Below are 21,674 nucleotides of genomic sequence, written 5' to 3' on the forward strand. Positions count from 1 at the left end.
CTTCATAAATTCCAGATCAGCTGTTATTAACAAGAACTATTAGCTGTTGTGTTGTTTTTGATGATCCTTGTTGTTTAACTTATCAGGGCTGGTTGAATTCCCCAACTAATATTTATAAAAAAAAACTAGTTTATTATAAAAACTATTATTATTAAAGTAATTTACATATAGTAATTCTGGCTTAGGCTGAGAGACTGACCATGAATAAAATATCATATGGATTGGATCCCATTATTTGATAACATCCTAACACTGCTGCTGAACCTGAATTAGGCTTATAACTGCAAGTTACTCCTAGGGGAATGATAAACGGCTTATGGCTGTGATAATAAAAAAAGCAGAAATTAATCCACATAAGAACACTGAATCTCCAAATTAAAACTATACTAATTAAGTTTTTCTTACCTATACTAAAATACACTAATATATAATATACTTAAGTAGGCCAATCATCCTGAGCTCTAATGTGCAAGGGTCTAACTAGCTGAAATCCATATCAGTGTTAAACAATGAGCAGCCCTTAGGCCAGCACAGAACCGACTCTGTCACAATGAGTTTCCCTTCTCCTTTTGATGAATTTCTTTTGCTCCAGATTGAAAAAGCCTTCTGAGAGTACTCCTGCTCACTTACAGTTAAGTGAAAATAAAAATCAGCAAGAATGCTTTAAAATGATTTTTCATTGTACTAACGGAGCCAAATCACTTTTCAAATGTTAAAGAAGGTGAGCACTGATACAGGCAATGTACTGAATTGCAGTCCACTATTTAGAGCAGGGAACACAAGTGTGTCTCCAATTGCAAGAGGCATTATTTATTTGTGAATGAAATGCAGAATAGAGAAATACAATGCAACAGAGCAAGGGGGGATTACTATGACAGAAGTGGAAGCAAACCCAGCATAGTTAGCCAGCATTTGCTTTCATTAAAGCAAAGTGAAGAATTATTCAAATGTCCTTTTGACTATGACTATGCTGAGACTTATCTTTGACCTAATTCGTGAGAAAATGGCAATATAACTACTACTGAGTTGCATTTTATATGTTTGATTGTGTGACTTTCTCTTATTTCATATCCATCCCATCCCATCTCAGCTAATAACCAAATACATATACTAGAATAAAAGATGTTTTATAATATCAGATACTCTACATTTTGGAATTGTGCAGCTTTACATCTGCATATCTGAAATTCTTTGCCCTTAATGGTAATGTTTGGATATTTTCCTAAATCTTTCAATTTCAAGTTAGAACAAATAGAAATACTTTACTTAACTCACACCTGGTTGCATAAAAGTGCACAATCCTTTATAATGGTGTATCTCACTGTGCTCAGAGTAATCAATTACATTCAAACTCTTAATCAATACTGAATTATTGTATAGTAATTATTATACATCTTTCATCATCTGTGATTCTGATCAAATAAAGATCAGCTATCACTGTTCTGTTTTGCCAGCTTTGTGGTTTAGTTAAAAATGTAACATATGTTTGCTGCAAAAACTTATTTAAAAAAAAAAAAAAAAAAAAAAGCATGGTGGTGGCAGCATGATGCAATGGACCTGCTTCCTATCAGCTGGGACTATGACTCTAGTCATGAAAGAGGGAATCACGGATAGCTCCATATACCAATCCATTTTGGCTGATAACATACAGGTCTCTGTTAGACTGCTGAAATGAAGAAAAAAATTCACCCCAGCACAATAACAAAAACAACACACAGCAAAAGTCCAGGTCAACAAAGGAATGGCTTCAGAAGATGAAGATTAAGGTTTTGGAATGGCCCAGTCAGAGCCCTAAACTAAACCATACTGTATCAGAATCCTTTGGAATGACTTGAAGAGGGCTGGCAGACTCTTTGACAAATCTAGAAGATTTCTGTAATGAAGAGTGGAGTAATTTGCCAAATCAAGAAGTTGGTAAACTCACCCAAATCATTACCCAAAATGAATGATTGCTGTTTTACAAGCAAAAGATGCTTCAACAAAGTAACACCAGGTTGATTTTATGTTTTTATTTTTAAATATTTTTTTTTATTTACTTTATTGTTTCCACCTAAAACCTTTCTATTTGTTATTGTTAGCTTATTGTTATATCCCATTAAAGGTGATGTTTTTATCAGATGTGATTTATATTGGTTTCATTAATTACATTAAACAAACTGCAAATTCAACATGGTGTGTAGACATTATATATTGACTGTAGTAGTAAGATAATCAAATACAAATTTGAGAATGAAAAAATTGAGAATAAACAGATAATGTTTTCTGAATAGATCCAAATACATATTGTTTTTTGACTTATTTTTCTGAGAAAGACTCAGAGGACATGCGGTTGAGACAAGATGTTCAGTACCGAAGTTCTGCAGATCACAAAGTTTTAGTTTCATGCAGGTGAGGGTTTAATATGTGATTATATTAACATTCATTCTGCCTGGTCAGGGTTGCAGTGCTTTAAAACTGGCTAGTTTGTTCATATTTTGGGAAATTATACAAACTAGGTGCAAAATTGTATGAAAGTTAGCTTTTGCTTTTTGCACAGATCACTTTTTAATAATAATAATAATAATAATAATAATAATAATAATAATAATAATAATAATAATAATAATAATATGGTGAAGAGACTGCTCACATGTCAATGTTAATTATTCTCCACAATTATTAACAATGATTTATACAACAATGATGGAAGGAATATTCACAAGTAATTTAGTCTTTTTCAAAAAAATTTCACATTTCTGTACACCATTTTTAGTTTAATGTTATGGTGTTTTCAATGAACACGTTATCTCTTCTTTGTCTGTAAATGTCTGTTAGTGGGAAGCCTGGCACTGCATTCTGCACACCAGTGTACTGTAATCTGGTGAATAATTTGACACTGCAAGTCTGAGTGAGTCTTGTAAATGTGCATCAGTAAGGCGTGTTCTGTGTTTGTTCTTGATAAAGTTCATTTTAGAAAAGGCTGATTCACAGAGATAGGTTGAACCAAAAAGGCATGCAACTTTCATAGCTGCTGTGCATACTGTACACCACTGTACTTTTCTGTGTCCACAAGGCACCAAAAGTTTGATGCAGACTGATGGGCTTTGAGGTGGAGGTCATTTTGCAACGTTAGGATCTTTACCTGTCCAGCATCCATTTTGAACAGAGCACTTAGTTGCTCAGCAGTGCATGTCATGTCCACTTGTATGAAAGGATTTGTAACGGCTTTTTCTGTCCTTAATGCGCTGCCGGGTGGGTAGTTAGCATTGAAACTTTCGTGACGCAGACCGAAGTGTCTCGCCACATTGTGCCGCTTTGCCGTCGCAACAGTCGTCCCGCAAATGAGACACACACACTTTTCTTTGACTGACGTAAAAAGAACTCTTCCTCCCAAACACTGTGAAAATGGTATGTTTTCTGTCGCTTTTCTGCCATTTTTTTGGGGGGTAAATCACAACTAACTCCTCATCGTTGCTGCACCACTTCCTTGTGTCAGGAGTCGGACGTGACGTGCGCGCAATATTGACATTTGACTTCAGAAAAGGCCAGAGTTTGTTATATACATAAAACATTTTTAATTTTTTTTTAATTAAATAAAATGAAATTAAATATCGTCATTTTAAAATCTACGTTAATGCAAGCGTTTTTTATTCAAAAAATTAAAAAAATTTTTTAGGCGTAGCTATATTTTGACCAGTGCTATTTTAGAACGTGCATCGCGGGCGCCTTAAGTGCTCCTTGCGGGCGACCAGGTGCCCGTGGGCACCGCGTTGGTGACGCCTGCCCTATATGGTAGTTGATTGCCTACCTCTGCATCCCCATACTGGGAGATCACACTAACCAGTATGTAAACTTCCCCACCTCTTCCATCTGCTTTGTTATACCCATGGTGTTCACGTCAACATTTCAGCACTGGTCCTGAGGCCAACCCTGTTTGCTTCTCTTTCTAGGTCAATTTGCAGTTTCTTCCCAAGGTACAGAGGTACAAGATGCACCCATAAAATGGTGATAAAGACTGCCAGCATGCCATAAGATTGAAGGATCTGCCAGAAGGATTTTTGATGGATCTTGCTGAATGTTTTTTTAATGAATAAAATTAATGGTCACCAGTTTTTTTTACCCAATTCACTGTTCCATGATGTTCCAGAGAATGAAGACTTGTACCTCTTTGCCTCATTCACCCTTCACAACCATTTCTTCTTGTCCATCCAATAGCTTTTTTCACAAGCCAATCCAACTCTACATATCTCTGACTCATTGTGTACAATTCTTCTGCATTCTTCACTTGCTCCCATTTCAGCTTCACAAACATCCTCTTATCGATCAGATTCTATGATCAGACTCGGATCCGCTTCTCTTTCTGGCACCCTTGGTGTCTCCCAGTGATGTTCACGGCACAAGCCAAGATAGCATCTCTGATGTTAGTCCAGAATTCCTCTACATCCTCCTCAAACAAGTTGAAACGATTGTGCAGTGCCAGAGTAAAGGTGTTAGAGATGGTGGTGTCCTTAAACTTCCCCACTGCAAACTTTTTTTTTCTTTCATGTGAGCTGCCTTTGGTTTTGCAGTTTAAGCTTTAGGTCTGCACTCTGTAGTGTTGTGTAGAGACATCCTTTTGGTTAATGTAGATGATGTCGATATTGTTGACATCACTATAAACCATCATGATTTCCTCTGACACCATCATATGTTTTAGATCTAATCCTCTGCCATGATAATCAGATTTTTTTCATCTTCTTACTGTTCCCATGTAAAAGTTGCTTTTTACAACAATGGGTTGTTAACCCGACACCCAACTCTCCTCCTTTCTCATCTGGTCTTGGGACTGGCAATGACTGAGTTCTCACAGAAGCTAAAATAATTTATTATTTTATTACACTAAAAAAAAGACAAGAAGATATCTCAAACGTGTAAAGTTCCAGGAGAGCATTATTATGTAAAACCATTAAAATTCATTGTATAGCAGTAAACCTACCTGGGCATAGCAGAAATAGCCAAATTTCCTCAAAAAGAATTCACGGCCCTAACCCAAGGATCAGTGGTATGTATTCTAAGTCACAGCTTATGACATCCCCAGGCTCAAGCATGGATATGGGTCAGTCCTGCTGTGTGGTTTCTTTTCTTCCTACAGGAACTGGAAGACGTGACCTACTGGCCTCACTGATTCTATGAAATACCAGGTTATTTAGAAGAAGACTGAGATTCCTTACATCATTGTCCTTTCCTAGCAAGACAATGATAAACATAAATTGAAGTCCACCAAGGTTTTCTTTTGATTTTTTTTTCTTTTATGCCCATTATTGATCAACTCAGTCCCCAGCTAAAAACCAATGAACTCAGGAACAATAATACATTGAAAGCATTTGTACATGAGGAATGCATGAGGAATGAGGAAACATATCAGAAGCTTGTGAGCACTAAATTTATTGAAAAAAAGTATTGTAGGTTGTCGAAGCATAAAGGAAGTTCCGCAAAATGCTAACATTGTGGGTTCTTAGTAATAAACTCATCATTACATTCTTTAAATTACTTGAATATGCTGTTATAAACTTTCTTTTGACTGTTTACTAAAGATTTTATTGCTATATTTGCATTACATTATCATCAGACTGTTCATGACTATGCATTTTATGGGAAACAATTTAAACAATTTATAGTGCAACTGTACTTAGAGTACTAAAATGTCTACTGAGTAAAGCAATATGAGTGATTTTTGCAATAGACTGAACCTGGAATGCTAGCTGACAAGAGTTAATTGACAGCATGCCATTGGAAATCTAAGCTAAATTTTAATATGGCCCAGTAGTTATCTCATATAAATATGTCATATGATTGACAGACTAACATATCATAGTTATGACTACATAAAAAAGGTAAAACTTAGTGATACGACATCTCCATGGAGTGTATTGTTGTTGCTGCTGTTTGAATGAAAATGTATAACAAGAAAGATTGTTCTTAATATAATCATGTTAATTAAACCATTTACCACATATTTATTTTAAATTCCTGTCTAAATAGCTTCACGAATTTTAGTATTTTTCTCTTCAAATAAAATCCACTTCAAACGTAACTAATCCTTTTGTTTTTACTTGAAAGATATAACTGTGTAGTGTAATCCTTTGTGTTACACAAGAGCCTCCAGCATGTTTTTAACATGTTTCTTTAGAACATTCTGCTTTAATGCCTTGCTGATGAAGGAGAAAAATCTGTTACTTAGTGTTTGCTGCAGAGAGCTGCTGGAGCTCTGAATGAAGCAGCCAGAGAAATATGGCAGATCTGTCATCTCTGCAGCCTCCCTAAACCTCAGAGCGCATCAACCTGGCAGCCATTAACAACTGCCCGTTTAAGCGGCTGGGGAAAGTGAGAACACGGATGAAAGAGTGAAAAAGAGATGGATATGGAGGCCATTCCCAGCCTGGGGCCCCCTCATTCCTCCTCAGCCTTCCAGGCCATTAGTCCTCCTCCCTACATTTGGCTACCGCTCGGGTGTTTTATTTATTTCTAGTTTCGATGGAGACTGTATGTGCAGTAAAGAATATAAATATCCGCAGGCGTGTACCACTGCCAATAAAACAGGAACATGAGATGGAGCAATGGCACTCAGTCACAGCAGCCTGTGAGGCTCATTCATTTGTTTGTAAAGGTGGCAATGGCATTGATGCACCACTGTGGAACAATAGCAGCTTTATAGCTGTAGGTCTTTATGCACGGCCTTGTTTTTGAATAGCAGAAACAAGCTGTAAAAGACATATGCTATTTAAGTTATAGCACTACCAATAATCCAAGCCTTATACAACATGTCATGAGGAAAAGTTCAGAATTTAGCTGTATTAAGTCCATGCTAGTGGAACTTTTATTCTTGCATTACCCACAGATTTGGCTTAATCGAATTAGATGGCTGCCTGCTGGTGCTGCTATAATCGCAATAATTGTACGATAATTATATGACCATTATTGTAGCATCTGCTGTAGGGTACTGACCAAACTCATATCTGCAAAACGTGAACATGTTCAGACTTTTCCAAGAATGAAAGGAAGGCTAAGTGCTCCCAGCAGGGGTTTGAGTGCTTTCCTCACCATTCAGCAAACTTCTAGCTGAGCACAGTGAGCTACCATATCATTATCTAACAGCACAGTCAGTAAATAATAAGCCACTGACACAATTTCTCTTGTGTTGGCTCTGTACCTCAACATATTGTTTTCAAATTGAAGTTGAATTTAAGTTAGCTGATCATCTGTGAATAAAACAAAGTTTGCAGACAATAATTCCAGTAAATGTAATCCAGATCCCCTATCCACTCATTTCCTTAAAAAATGACATGACATATACTTTACACAGTGGCTGGTATCAAAACACAAACAGGAAACTCACAACACTATGGACTGAAAAAGTATTACAAGCCAAGAACATCATAGCATGTGACCAGCAGTGTGAATCCCTGCTGATTCCTGCTACAGTACACACACTCACTCACACTGTGACTGTGACTGTGTTAAGAGCCATTACTCACTATAAATATAAAGAAAGAAAGACAATCAGTTTTGGAAAGACCTCTAGTCATCCAAAGTTATCTGAAGACATTACACATTCTTTCTATTTACATATTCCCTTTTGTTTTGAGAAATAAAGCGCTACAAAAGATGGTGGAGCGCTTTTTTCCCCCAAACTTTATTCCTAATTTTGGACTTCAGATATTGGACTAATATATATTTGCTGAACCCAAACATATCGGCACCAGTGTTTTCACCACAAACCGCAAAATACATCGGTAATCACAAAGCAATTGCTTTCATGCATTTCCCTCCAGAATTCTTCTTGTCAGTAGAAATACATCAAATAAGATTATACATCTAACTATTAACATATACACCTAATTTGATGCAGCAGTGCATTTCTTATTCAGGATAAAGCAATTTGTATTTAATGATAACATTCTGTTCCTAGATATGCAGTTTGTGTAGACGTAGTGCCCAAGCCAGGCACTACCAGGGAAACCATAGCAACCACCACTGCCAACTGTCCCAAAGGAAATTTTGTTTGCTCAAAGATTTCGCTTTGATACTTCATGAGTAATAGTAATTCTGATTTGTTTAATTTAGGCATCATCTGTGAATTAAAACATTACATATACCTTAGAGGATGACATGAAATTTTATTTTTCTGAGCATATTAAAGTAATTGCCTCATTTTGTTGTTAAAGTTGTAAACAAAAGGGTTAAAATATTACAAAAAAAACACAAAAAAAAACAAAAAAAAAAAACAGATTCTCATATGAAAGTGTGGTCGAAGTTGTTATGTATATAGGCTGCATTAATGATGAGTGCATCACTGTTAATTGACCTGATGCGCAATGCTGAAGAGGAATTGGCTAAGTGCTGTGGATGTGTGAGGATGAGAGAAGGAATAGAGACAGATGAGGGAGCACTCACTCACCCACTAAACTGAAGTCTCAGAGGTGCAGTGGTTTTAAGAGGCTCATCTTATTGACTTCATAAAAAAAAAAAAGTGGTGAAATTAAATGCATTGGGGCATGTCTGCTTAAATATATTTAACAGACTGTAAAAGATTTCTTGTAAGTATTGCAGTTTTTGAAAGAAATTATTTAAAACATTTCATGCAAGTAAGGTCAATGCTATAAAAATAGAATAGGTGTCAGAGAAATGTTGCTTTATCAACAAATACAGCAATCCTTAAAAATTACAATGTATTTAGTCTTTTAATTATTTTTTATACAAGAAACCAAAAAAGCCTCTTAACAAGAACCTACATTAACCAATATCTAGTCCGTCCATGCAGAAAACCATTGCTTTGTTGAACATGTTTACAATTTTTAATCTGCAATGATATAATTAGTAGAATATTAGTTGATTATAATTAAGGAACATGCTGTAATTGAAGCACATTAAATATGTTCATATTGAGTGAAGAATTTAGTGATATTTTTACTGCCAATTTTTTGCTGTTAGCTACTAAAACAAAAAAGCAAAATAGAGCTTAATATCCATTTTCAGTGAATGAAATCCAGTGTAGAAGTTACGGGGAAACAAAGGTTAGGCTCTAAGATCCAGAATGCAATGTAGCTACAGTATGTGACACTGTTGCGTTAGGCTTAGCTGGGTGACTCAGTCATCTATGTGATGACATGCATGATTGTGTTAATGACACTATTAACATGAATGTTATCAACCAATATAGTAAATTATACAAATTAACATTAATTAGGGATTTAATATAAAACAATAGCAATAAATTTTAGATTTAACTTTACTTGTATGATAGCCCTGTTTTGCTGCTAGCTACTGTTAGCATCTTACTTGTGATTAGACAAAGTTTTGAAAATAGTCTGTAAACGTGCATGATTAAATATTCTCAGACTCTCACCTTAACTGTGTGTACAGTGCATATTTGTCCCTTTATAAAAAAATATTATATAAAATATTATATAAAAATAATAATAAAATCTAATGAACTCATACTGAAAACCACATATGAGGAAGCCAAGGGTGTAAATCACAGTGCAGAAATTCTATTATTCCTGTTTAATCAGATTTTGCCCCAATTTCTTCATCACAGCAAACCCTTTTGCTATAATAAAGGTATCATGGCATAAACAAAACAATATATATTTGTGGATACAGCGGATTCATTTGAATGTGGAACAAATACAGGATTAGTTGGAGAAACTCTATGTGACAGTTAAAGTAGATCTATTTTCTACTCAGATAACATCAGTCTGGCCATCTAGATGCATTACAAATGAGTCCTCCATCTGGATCACACTGCTCTAGCTCTGTTTAAGAATATATATCTCTAAAATTGCATGCTGTCACATCAGATAATGAAACAAATGCCAGGGGTGATTATGAATGAATGAAACCAACTGCTGTGCTGAAGACTCCAAAAAGAGATTCACGGCTCATCAATAGAATAGTAATATCTTGTAATTTACAGACATTTTTTGTATATAAAATGATTTGAATTTTACAAACCTGAAACACATCTGAAGCTTTAACAACAGATTACTTCAGAAGAGGAAGGCTGTGCTGTGTGTAATGTAATGACAATGACCTTAATCCCTTCCACACTGGGAGGAGTCAGAGTGACAGGTTCAAGAAACATAACCAGATCTACAACCTGTGAAAAATTACGAAGCAACTTCCTGTTTAAATGGAGAAAATTTAAAGCTGGTAAAGGACCAATGACCAATCTGAGCCTGGAAAAATGTTCTGATTCATGCCAGTACTGAAAACTGCACAGACTGGTGGCAATAACATCACACCTGATTGGCCTGGAAAGGTGCCTCCTTGTCCACCTTAGACCCTTGGTCAGCCCAGCAACTCACCCTATTTAGCTCATCTTCCAGCCACACATTATGGTGGATGAAAAAATGTATCTGCATAATACAGAGAGCCCTCGCTCCTCTTAGAGAAGACAAAATGTACTGTAAAGGTCATCAGTGCTGAATGAGAAACCCATGTGTACCCTTTCACAGCATCCTGGACACTGGACCAATTCACTAGGCTTTATCTGAGGCTTCAGGAGTGTATTTCTTCGAGGGTGGTGTGCGGTACAGAGAGCTCCATACAGTACACTGTTCTACAAATTAGACTTTAGATAGAACATCTGCAGAAGTAGAACTCATGTACAAGTCTCTCCCACACCTATCATGGTCTGTGGACAGTAAACCATGTTCAGGATTGAAACAGGGATTTGTAAGATATGCTACCAACACCATGCTACCCTACTGTGGTAATTCTGTTTCATTTATACCACAATGGTTTTGAATTATTTATTGATTGGACATAAGGTGTTTCTGTATCTAATAAGCTGAAGAGGTAAGTGGATACATGTCAAAACCATTAAGAAAAAAATAAGTCTCCGAATTGAATGTGGAGAAAACAACACTTTTCAACCAATCAATGGATTAAATTGATAAAATTTTGATTTATTTGATATATATTTATTTTGATATTTATTTGAAAATAAATACACAAATCAATAATAGTAACTGCACACAGGTGAATACTATGAGAAGATTAAACTAGACTACATATAGACTACAAACAAAACCACAACTAAAGCTCTTTCTTACAAATTAGCTAGTACTTACGTAGTATACATCTTGTTCTTTGCAACTGACACCATGAAAATATAATTTTTTACTATTGTCTTTTTACTATTGTTTACTATATTTATAATATATTATTTGACAAACTAGTGAGGATTTGGATGCTTACAAAATATGGTCCACACCCAAAACATAGATAGATGGATAGATAGATGGTTGGATGGATGGATGGATGGATGGATGGATGGATGTAGATAGATAGATAGATAGATAGATAGATAGATAGATAGATAGATAGATAGATAGATAGATAGATAGATAGATAGATAGAATCCAAAATAATGGACTCACAATGTCAAAACTATTTGGGATATTTGGCCCACCTCCTCCTTCCTAAAATGCAAGCACACACACACACACACACACACACACACACACACACACACACACACACACACACACACACACACACACACACACACACGTAGTATATAATGTTTATACAAATTCTCATTCAGAAAAGTAAGGCACAGTACCCTGCTCATTTAAGTACCTCCTGCCGTATTCCATACCAAGCTACATAAATCATTATAGCAGCAGGACAGAGTGCAGATACTGTCCGTTACCTTTCTACACTCCATACTGCTAATCGTACTACTCTCACCCTCAGAAAAACATTAATCATGTCTTTGCAGACAATCCTGTGTTGTTTTGTCCAATACAAAGCAGACAGTTTAGCAACACATTAATCAATAAATGAGTCACAAGATTATTGCTGCAAAGATATATTCTGTTGAACTAATTCAGTATTCATGTACAAACAGTGTGAGTACTGTATAGAGTAATTGCCTGTTTGTACTTGCTCACAGGAGTCTATAATCATGATAAAAAATAACACAAAGACAAATTAATTTGCCAAATTGTTTTATAATAGTATTACAGTACCACACCATTTATCAAGATTGTAGGTCATATTGAACAGTAAATGTAGATTTTTTAACATTAAAAGCAGCAAACAACCATAGAGCATATTACACAAAATCCAAGTGTGTTAATTAATGGTTCCCAAGTCCTTATTCTTTGCTCAGTAGAAATCTTTTGTTACAGTGTGAGTGTATTGTTCCAGGGCAATGTGTTCTTGTCGCATTCATGTTCCCACAATTAACAATCAGGCTAATAACAACATGTGACAGCACACAATTGAACAAGCACCTTGATTAGTAACCTTATACATCAGCCCTCCTTCACCATCAATCATGTCTACAAATATGGCTGTGTAAGCAGTCAAGCAAACAAAACTAACAGTGCTAATGCTAATGAGTTCACAGGTTATTTTTGCTCACATTTTCAATTATAAATTGTGCGTCTTTTAATAACTTTGTTTTAATAGAGGCACACATTAATTGCATCACCCACCACCACTCTCGATTCGACCCAAAACCGTTCTGGGAATTAAACATAATGAAGAATCAATGGAGCAACATATTAAATGTAGATGTTTGTCGCTATACGCAGAGCTCAGAAGCCCTTGAATGCTAAAAGGCTCAGCACTCATAAACATACCACATCCTCCGGTTCACTGAGGGACCCAAACTAGACAGGCAGCAGTGAACGGATTAATTGCAAAATGGCCAGCCCACTCTGTTTCCTAAGCTTCATGGAGAGATAGAAGGTGGAAGATACGGAAAAGGGCACATGAGGAAGAAAAGTACTCTTAAAAAGCATAGTATTGAGGAGAAGCACCTTTGTACCACCAACTGCTCGAATGGCATACATATTTCATTGGATGAGAGAAAGGCTTTTTCGCTTATCTTGGGAAGCTATTCCCCGCATTGCATCCATCCAACAGCCTGTGACCGATCATATTAGTGTGTGCCTGGGTCTTCTTATTTCATGCACACACACCTCTGAAGTTGGAGGATTTGCTGCCTTTTAGAGGATGGTGCAAGGAAAATATAGGAGGATGTTTCCACCTCGGTGGGTGCATTCATCCAAATATTGTCTTTTTTTTACAGCTTTTTTTCTAGTTCCATCCAGCATACAGCACTAAGGGGCTTCTTTTTGACAGCAGGCACTGACACTTGTCTACCAAACTCTACCAACCCCCAAAACAATACAATTAGGTTGCTTTCACACTGTATCGAAGCCAGGCGAGCCTCCTACCTGCAGTGTGTTTAGACAGCTGACACAACGATCAAACTGGAGTTTAGACCAAAACAACCGGTCTTTGAGCATCTGAACAAGGTGACTTTTGTCTGTTCCAAACTTTAGTACATAAACTAAACCAAACGATAGAGCTGTAACATGGTACAAGTATGATGTGTTCTGGATATTTGGACAAAAAGAGAAAATAAATGCTTCTTCCTAATTTGGTTCCCACCCATCATCAAATGACAGCTCCCATTGGGGAGGATGAAGCCTAACACATGCTTCCTCCAAGACAAGAAGCCAGCCAGCAGCATCTTTTCAAATTGTCACAAGGCAGCATAACACACTCAGAGGAAAGCATTATGTACAATCTTCTGCATACTGTACATGAGCTCACATATACCTGATTGGCTAGTGTCACTCTGATTGACAGGCGAGTGGGTCAATGCCACCCTTCAGCCCAGCGAGATTGGACACCTGGACAATGAGGACAAAACTAATTTAGTTATGTGCAGTGTGAAACCAAACCAAACCAAACAGCAAATGAAAGAATCAGCTTTGCTCTGATTGAGACTCACCAAAAGAAAAGGTGTGAAATCTCCCATAAAGTCTTTATCTGATGAATCTGAATGGAAACAGTTGTTGTAAAACCTTTGTTTAAAGCCCTTGAAAATAATTCCTCAGAGACCTTATGTACAGTATATAAAGTTTTTTGTGGGATTGTAGAAGGTTCTCCTGGCATCACGCTTAGGAACCTTGATTCCTCAAAGAACTAATAACACTAAGGGGTTTTGAAGAAGATTTGTACAGAACCAGATATGGTTCCCTGTGGCACTGCTGTGAAGAACCATTAATAGTACATATACAGTTCTCTAAAGATCTTGGGAATAAAAGGTTCTTTGTGCAACTTAAAAGGTTGATAAACCCTTTTTGGATCTTATTCTTTATCTTTAGGAGTGTAGTATATATGCAATTAGCATAGCCAATTAAATCTATGTTAAAATAAAGTTTAAATAAAGTTTTCCAGTTTTGTGAAAATAATAATAGCAATCTCATTTACATGGATTGAAAGATGGGTATTTGTGCAGTCAGTATTCATTTACACAAAACATGAATGCTTTCATAAATGCTTTAGTAATCTTCATTGCAAATGAAGCTGTAAATCTGTAGAATTTACCCTTGCATGCATGGGGCTACTTATAAGACTAATTATTTGTGTTAGCAGCATAGTAAAGAAACCATCAGTTTGATAAGCATCATTTTTTAACGTTGCATGGACACCAAACACCAACCAAAAGAACGTGTATATAAGAGGAATGACTTTTTACTGCATGCTTTCAGTTTGAATGTTTGAATGTATAAAACAATATATGAAGAGTTTCAGTACTATACCCTATTATGTGGCCTCATGGTAAACTTTATTTCCTCAGTGAATTTCTAGAAAGTTTTGAATTCATTCGATGTATTCACATATACACATAAGTTTCCTCTGTACAGTGATAAAATTTTCCTTTGGCATAATCAAGTACACTACATGTGTTGTTTTGATATTATATGAGAAAATCCTAGAATATTACCAGCATGACACCATGTAACCTATAAACCCTTACTATATATGTTTCTGATTTTTTTTTTTTTTATTGCAAATAGTGAAACAGCAAAACAAATGAAGGAATGTTTTAATGAGGTGTAAAAAATGGCTGCATTTCAAGAATCAGGGTGACCTTAAAGCAGGTTTCCTATTGAACGTGTAATCATATTACATGCACTCTAGCAGCGAGAACTGGCATCATCTTTCTACCCACCAGAAATACTCAATCTGTTGAAGTAAAGCATACACAGTCTTGTTTACCTGAGCTAACCCCCTCCTGTTTTATTGCTGTGTTCTTTGTTTACCACTGCACATATGCACATGGTGATAAGCCTACATATTTAATTTCATTTTCCCATTATATCAGTTCACATATGCATATACCACTGTGTAAAGAAAAACTCACTGACCTGCATGGTGCAAGATACAGGAAAAAGTATATATACCTGTGTATATATATATATATATAAATGCAGGAGTCAGTAAGTCATTTACACAGAAAAACTACACATAGCATTATATACATATGAGCATATTTGCCAGTATATGCAACTGGATTTGTTTAGTGCTTAAACGTTGTGTGTCTATATTCCTATTTGAATATTTATTTTTAAATGAAACCTTCTTCTATGCAACAAGAAACACTGAAAAAACAACAACAACAGGGCTACTAGACAATGAATGCAAACATTTTTTTTTAACAATGCACAGCAATCCTTCATATTCTACCAGTTACAGACAAGTTTATAAACACAGTTTAGGAAGGTTAGTCAAGTCAGTCATGATTTCACTTACAACCGTCAAGCTCCTTGTCTAGGTAATAAAGAGAAAAGAGCGGTCAGAATAAATACTATATTTTTTAATGAAAAATCCAGTTTATTTGGATAGAAAATGACACGAAATTTAGAAATTCATTTCTCTTTACCTACAATACAGGAGTTCATACCTGTGAACCTATAAATAAGTTATTGAAACGCACAAGCAGTGAGTTTGAGTTAAATTCTCTAAAATGGGAAATCTTGTGATAATTAAGTAACACTTCCACTACTGTTCTCTCTTGGTCTCTTTGTCTCATGAACATCATGGCCATCATTTCCATCCAGCTCTACCACATTCATTACTTTCCACCCCTGCAAGATAATAACCTCTCATATCTCTCACTTACAGCTGTTCTAAATGCATTTTGAGTGCTTTGAAATCTGTATTTTAAATCCTATCCGAGTATAATCCTAACACAAAATGGGTTATAACCAGGGTCTTGTGATGCACCATGAAACATTACAAGAGAGCTAATATCATTATGGTATTGTATTAACATTATTCAATTCACAATCTAATCACCTCCCTTCCCTCTCCTAATATTTGCAATATACCTTACAGTAGAATGGTTACAGAATGGTTATGTACATCATAGATACAATGTCTGACCTTACCTTTTTTGCCTTTGTTTGTGGAAATTTATTAGAGCCCTAAACCCATAAGCAAACAATAACTTTGGCAGAGGGGTGTGTGCTTCTGGAAACGTGCTACTGAAACTCAGGGAATACAGTGATAAAAAACGTGTAAAAAATAAAAGTGTAAGTCAATAATATCACCTGAGCACAGAAACCATGGCACTAAATAAGTCATTATATAATATTATATTTAATCTTCTGTCTGAGGTGATTTTTCTCAGATCTCTGGACCACAGTTTGGTGCATGATATCTGTCCTTTCAGCTGAACTTCACTACTGTGTAACCTTCTCTTTAAATAAAACAACATAAAGACAAGGTTTATTTAATCAAATCTTCATTTCAATTTTTATTAATTATAGTTTGTTATAATTATAGTTATATAGTCACCAGTTATAGTTTAATTTCCACACTAATCATTGCATATATCAAAGATGTACTTTAGTCTTGTGTTATGAGAGTAAATAATACTTCAATGCAACTAAAATCCCTGCGTACAAGAAACAAACTGCATTTTATCCATAGAAAATGTCAGCAACCAGCAATGATCAGTATGTTAAACAGTCTAAAGAGCCATCTTCCTGTAACATTCAAAATCCTCAATTATTCTTTACAACTTTTTCATTCTTAAACAAGCTGAGGCAAGAGATAATGTACCTCACTGCATTGGTGTGTGTAGATGTGTGTACATGTGAGATTCAGCCCCCGTTCTTGTGGTACATCCATACTTTAAAAAGGCCATGGAATAGATGGGGGTCTGACACTCATCACTTACAGATGATAAGTGTGAAATTCGCCACCTTCACCTACCTGAAAGCACAGAGTGGAAGGTCAGACCGCACACACGCTAAAGCCATTTCGAGGAGAAGCACAGCGGCACCACTGAGATGCCCCCATTTCTAAGGAATCCACTTTACAAAAGAGGGAACGAGGAGAAGTGAAAAAATATCACCTATTGATACTGTGTAAATGCATTATTCACTTCTCGCTGCTGAGCTGTGACAAAAATGGATGATTTTTATTAAGAGCCCCAGCTTTCTATATGATGCTTCATACATCTCCTTTCTCAGTGAAGGCCAGTTGCAGAGAGCACATGGATAACAAGTGCAGAGTTATTTCAGTATGAAACTGGAATTTAGGGCTCTTTGGGATTCCTGTCAGGTAAGACAAACTATTTCAGATCCAGAATCACTTTGTCTTGCTGCCATAGTTTGGAGATTTTTAGCAGGCCGAGTGCAAGACACTTCATTTAAGTTCATCAGCTGCTCAAAATTATAACACTGACTTATACAAGTCACGGTTTTGAGGAGATAAATATTTATCAGTCATCAGAGTTTGCTGTCTTGATTGTTGCTAAGAAAAAAAGACGTAAATGTACTTCACACCTCTGAGTCAAACTCAGTATTTATCCTGATTAAATATTACACAGAAAGAAAGAAAGATTTTTTTTTCAAGGGCCTTGCTCAACAGAGGCAGGGGTTTGAATCCTGATACTCCGATCAACAACCCAGAGCCTTAACCGCTTGAGCTCACTGCCCTAATAAAGAAACGAAATGGTGAATAAAATCCAAAAGATATGTTAATATTATATGCATTCAGTATCAGTTCATAAGCTACTGTACCTGTGGTCAAGTAATCATGCAATCCTCCTTTCCCCCTGTCAATAACTCTATTGAAATATTGAAATCTTTTATGTGAACGCAGGGGAGGAAAGGAGGTTTGGACAACATGTAAACATTGATATCCTTTACTTAATCAAATTATAGAAGTAGAGCGTATTATTTGTTATTTTAAACAATTGAGTCTTGTTTTAATAGGACAAGAAAGGTTTGGTGATCCAGGCTGCCATGAAGAACAGTTACAGTTCCAATTCTAAAGATTATTTTCTCATCATGTGTTGAATAATGTTATAAAATGTTATAAAACGGTCATAGGGGGAAAAAAGCAACATGGCTAGGAAGTTAAGGAATAAAAAAGAAGGCCTTGAAGTAAAAAAAAAAAATTCCCCATGCCTCTTTGGAAAGTAAACAGTATTTAATAACCAGCATATAAATCCCATGTACCATAAAAGACAAAATCTTCATCACCTACTTAATCCTAACCGAGTATAAATAGCATAAGCTTAAAATACTATGCGAATGAAATAGGGTTCTTGTAAACATAAATAAACTTATGTAATAGCAGCAGTTTGATGAGGTATTGAAATGTGGTGTGCAAAACAGCAACTGTGTCAGTGTACAAGACAGCATGTGCAAAAACAGCATGGAAACAGGTTGAGTGGTGCTGTAGGCATGGATGTATACTGTAGAAGGTTATAGAATGTAGAAGAATTATTCCCAACTTATATGCAGATGCACAAGGAACAACACATACTTATATGTCAAATTCAATAAGAATCTTTGATACATAGGAATCTGCAAGCAATTACATAAGGAGGTTGTTATTGAAAGCACAGTGTAGAGCTGATCATAGTTCCTGATCCTATAAATCCCAAAGCTACCAAAGTTATAAATTACTATAAATTATTATTATTATCTCTTACAAATAATCTGGATTTATATGTAGAGCATGATTTTAAAACAAATGGTTTAAATCACAGACTTAACATATAACTGAGAAATTTGGAAAGCTGACTTCATTTCCAGCTTTTTGTGGAAAAAAAAAATCTGTGAATAATCAGCAAGCATGACCAGAAAATTATTCTGTCCTTTGAGAAAAAAAAAGTCTTTGAGGTCTTTCATAATTCACCATAATGATGTGTAATAAGCTGTATGACATTTAAAGCCCTTCATGACAAACTGCCATAAATCTAAATAATTTGAAAGGGCTAGTTGAAACAGACATCATAATGATGTATCATGTGAAACAAAATCAATTAGAAAAATGCAATCTACGGAAAAACCATATATAGTACATGCATAATTTTGTCAATATTCATATTTTTATAAAAAATGCTGTAACGCAAAAACTCAAAATGTTAAAGTGACCACTTTAACGCAGATATTTCTTATGTTAACAAGAATGTCACATGACTCCCTCCTAGACATGTTTATTCTGTCAATTGTCATGAAACATTAATGTCCTGTATGTGTCATATAGTGTTATAAACACTGCCTTTAAAAAAGTGTTCAAAAATGTGTAATATCTGCTATGGAGTAACCACCTACAAGAAATAGTACAGTTTGTGACCTCTATTTCTGAGTAAGAGTGGAATGAATGTGTAGTTTTTATTTGGAGTAGCTAGCTTTATACGTCTGGACTTGTGTTAGAAGTGTTATATCAGAAGTGTTATTCATTATCATCCTGCTTAACAACATTTCATAGGTTATATTTCCAGCAGTTATTGTGAGATAAGAAAATTACATTTTCTTCTTTTCTACAGATTCCAACATTCCAATGATTCGCTCTTAACTGCTCCAATCCCTCTTACACAGCCAAGTCCAATGAGGCAGAGCCACACAGTCTGCACTCCGAGCCTTCTGGGATTACATCTGGGCTAATCAATAATGGCTTTCACTGACAGAACAGACTACAAGGTGGTGTAAATCTGAGGGGAAAAATGCTTTACAGTTTGCCAAGCATAAATAATCAACGGACAGATTTGGCTCCTGCAGACCTGCCCAGCTAATGGAGGAACTTATTTGCATTACATTATTTATCAGAGACCATCAAAAAAATCAACAGACTGCATCGCAGCAGGATGTATAAAGCACTGCATAAATACTACCAGCAGCCCCAGCCTCACCAAATGCAGTCTTGGGCACCACAAAGCAAATCCAAACAGCAAGAGAAAATCAAACCCACCAGCTGAGGCATAGCATTTAGCCTCCAACTGCGCCTCTTCCGCAGAAATCAGCCCCATTCTGCCCAGTATCGTCACTGAGGCACCTTCTACCCCCTGCAATGTGCCAGACCCGCATACCTACCGCCATCCTTCCAGCCGACCCACACCTACACCAGCTGCAGCACAGACTGGCATTTCACAGAGTGCCAGTGCTAGCAGGCACTAACCAAACAGCCCATTTCCTCTCAAAGTGCTTAGAAAATAACAATTAACCTTAAAGCAGCATCTAAATGTCAGTTATAGTGTGTGTAGGGAAAGGCAAGTGCCTATATTAAAGACATTCTGGACACAACTCGGACAGCATAGTCACATATTAGATCTTAACTGCGTAGATCGGTGTGAACAGTGCTTGCCATAAATACAGATATAGATCTTTGGGTAGACATAGATCTTACCGCACAGTTCCCTAACATAACACACTAAAATAAGCACTGGGAATAGAAAAACAAAGAGCAATTTTGCATGTCTTTAAAGAGGTGACTTCGACACACACACCACTAAACTGCAAACCAACTCTCCTGTGAGTTTCTTCTCATTCTGTCATTTTCAAAGGAAAAAAAAAACCCACAGTGCTCCATTTTAGTGGGAAACAAGTGTACACAACTTCAATAACCTTTACTTCATCTTCTGTCTTTCATCCTTGTTTAGCTTTATAGTGCCTGTACTTTGCCAAAGTGAATAAAAGGCTATAGGGTAAAGTTATAGTAGCTATATACAAAAATCCCTCTGGAATCATTGCATGAGGTCAGGTGCATTGATTTTATAGCTCTGAGCATAACGACACTGCAATAACTAAAGTTCTGGACAAAAGACTACATTCGGAAAGACTTCTTTCCAGCTAATATCCTACAAAATATATTGTCTCCTATTACTGCCCACAAGAGGGTTTGTCCAGAACTCTAGTAGATTATTTTTGACTTCTCCAACAAAATGCTTGTTTCAACAGAAATCCATATCACACAGCTGTCTGCTGTCTAACATTACAGATACCACAAAACATTATTATTTCTCATTATTTCAATACGTCTTTATTTTAATTTAACTCATTATGTTTGCCTTGATAAATTATTTTATTATTTCAAGCATGCTATTCTAACTTATCAACCAATTTTGATTAGATTTATCACATTATTTCTACTAAATGAGTTCTGTTATCATTAAAAAAACACCTTCAATCTTTTTAGTAAGACTAAAGAGCAATAATAATGTAGAGTAATAATGTAGAGTAATAATAATGTTTATTCTGTATGCCTCTCCCCAGATGACAAATATTTAGTTGCTTTAGTGGTTGACACCTTTAGTATACATCCAAAGGTAGCTAATTTACTAGAATGTTATGGAATGGAATAATCAATAACTAACACTTAGAATTGACAGAGATGGACTCTATCTATGATATTCATCTTTATTTAATAACCAAACATACCTTTGTGATACTATGTGATAGAAATTGGTTAATCTAACTAGCTGCCATTATTATTATTATTATTATCAGACGTATTTAATACTACTGCTTTGTTACACATGGCCATGACACATGACACCCAGGAACATGACATTTTATGACATTTTCCTCCAGAATAATTAT

This window comes from Tachysurus vachellii, chromosome 16, assembly GCF_030014155.1.
Source record: "Tachysurus vachellii isolate PV-2020 chromosome 16, HZAU_Pvac_v1, whole genome shotgun sequence".
NCBI classification, from domain to species: Eukaryota; Metazoa; Chordata; class Actinopteri; order Siluriformes; family Bagridae; genus Tachysurus; species Tachysurus vachellii.